The sequence below is a fragment of the Astatotilapia calliptera genome, chromosome 4 (genome assembly GCF_964374335.1).
Source record: "Astatotilapia calliptera chromosome 4, fAstCal68.1, whole genome shotgun sequence".
Taxonomy (NCBI): domain Eukaryota; kingdom Metazoa; phylum Chordata; class Actinopteri; order Cichliformes; family Cichlidae; genus Astatotilapia; species Astatotilapia calliptera.
In genome coordinates this window covers 34,391,933-34,394,216 of record NC_137425.1, presented here as the reverse complement: position 1 = coordinate 34,394,216, position 2,284 = coordinate 34,391,933, and the positions used below count along the sequence as shown (strand labels likewise).

The window sequence follows — 2,284 nt, the reverse complement described above, 5'->3', positions numbered from 1 at the left end:
ATGCAGCTTAATCAGTCGCATGCTGCCTCTTCACCGCTGACACTACTTCTTCTAGTGTAGTCCGCTACCGATGAGTACGAGACTGAGCGCCCTCTGCTGGTGGAACTTATACAACAGTAAAGCTGACATTGCAGTGGCCTTACTAAAAGAAAGTGTCTCTGAGCATAAAATTAAATGGGGGGGGGATAATATTTTCATGTCTCTGTCGTTAACATAGTGCCACAACCGGGTTTTTATCATCTAACCCACAGCTGATCCCGCCCACTTGAATGCACTCGCTTGGCACTCCTACTGTACTTGCAAACGGCCAGAGCGAGACCGGTGGCGCGAGCTTCCTCGATTCACACTTTCTTCTTTACTATCGCCTGCGCTCCGAACCACGCCAGGACAGGGAGAGCAGAAACTCCCGCGGATTCATACACACTGAAAGGTGTGCTTCAACAACCACAAAAGCGACGGCAGAGTATAGAGGTGTTTTAAATGTATGTCAACGAATTGAAGACAGTAGTCGTGTATGCTTTCACTGTTGAAATCCACGCTGCGAGCACAGCACGGGAGCGGCAAAATGACTCTGGCAGTTGCGGGGAAATGCAGGCACACACTGACTCGCGGAGAGCCGGTCGCTGTGCACTCAGCTTCATCAACCAGCACCTGCGCGCACGGCCTCGTCCACGCTGCGAGCAGCTTTTGACAAACTGTAGAAGAGAAGCTGGTGTCCGCCAGTTCTGTATTTCAGGTTTCCTGTTGTTTCATGTTTTACCGCCATCATAAGCTGTTTGCCGGTGGAGCAAATACACGACCGGCACAGATCGGTGTGAGACACGGTCTGCATCTATAGAGTGTAGTGTCTGGAGCGCAAACAGGAGTGCCGTGTTTTACTCTGAGGCAGAGAGGAAGAGCAGAGACTCCAGCGAATTCATGCACACTGAAAGATGTGCTTCAATTAGGATAAAAGACACCGTACAGTAGAAATCTTTGAAATTCGTGTCAGTGAAGGGAAGACAGTAGTCGTGTATGCTTTCACTGATGAAAATCCACGCTGTGAGCACAGCAGGGGAGCGACGAAATGACTCTGGCAGTTGCGGGGAAATGCAGGCACACACTGACTCGCGGAGAGCCGGTCGCTGTGCACTCAGCTTCATCAACCAGCACCTGCGCGCACGGCCTCGTCCACGCTGCGAGCAGCTTTTGACAAACTGTAGAAGAGAAGCTGGTGTCCGCCAGTTCTGAATTTCAGGTTTCATGTTGTTTTATCCCCATCATAACCTATTTGTCGGTCGGGGACAGAGATCATCCAGTGGGGATGTCGGTGGAGGGGGAAAATCCACGACCGACAGAGAGCGGTCTAAGCCACCATCTCGAGGATCTTAACGACACCCTGAGATTCAGTGTTTGCAGCTCATACGCGGTTCCCATTACGACCTCTTTAGACAGACATCATTACGCGGGGATTTCCATCGAGGACGGCACGAGATCGGAGAAAGACACGATCCCGAGGACCTAGACTGACATCCACAGTACAGTATGTGGAGCGCAAACAGGTGTCCGTTAGTGGCGGAGGTGTGGTTCCTGGCTCAGCTTCAGGGGAGGGGCGGTACAGTGAGCTCAAGTGCCGGGCAGGTGAGTGGACAGGTGGTGGTGATGGCACTGACGAGCTCTCTACTGCTTTTAGTGACGCTGGAGTGGAGAAGAGGAGGCATCGAAAGAAGCTGTGCGCGCCACACCGGGAGAGCTGCAGTGCAATTATGTGTGTGCCAACCCAGAAAGTACATGGCTGTGGGTCGTCAATTAAAAGAGAAACCGTGCACGCTGTGTGTCTGTGGGTCCTTCTACAGCGGTGTTTTACTCTGAGGCAGTTTGCTGAATCAAAAGTCAACACATCTACTCCGTTCACGAAGAACGCCACAGATATTCTCGTGATGTGATTTGTGATGACATGATGGAAAGCATACACGATTACAGTCTTCTCTTTGCGGACACACAACTGAGGGAACGGTGCTCCTGGTGTTTTTACGCACAGACTGTGGGTGCTTTTCCCTTTTATGAACTGCTTGAATTCAAACCGAGCATTCATGGAGCCTTTTGCCCGACATCGTGTGTTACACCACTCTATAATCAGACTATTAAATCTTATAATGCTGGATTCAACATCATCCTGTTGACGGGAGGGACGCATTTTAAAGACGAAATGCGTACAGCTGTCCAAATGTGTAATAGAAGGATCATTCTTGGTGACAAATAATTTAAAAAAGAATAAAAAATTAAAATGTTAACTACAATAAAA

At 49.7% G+C, this 2,284-nt stretch overlaps 1 long non-coding RNA gene across 1 annotated transcript; it reads left to right on the top strand.

Annotated features, from left to right (window-relative positions):
* Positions 1 to 231: 231 nt before the first annotated feature.
* LOC145428394 (uncharacterized) lies at positions 232 to 2,284 on the top strand. The gene is made up of 2 exons (XR_013908688.1): positions 232 to 1,560; positions 1,673 to 2,284. It is a non-coding gene; the product is annotated as an uncharacterized LOC145428394 (long non-coding RNA).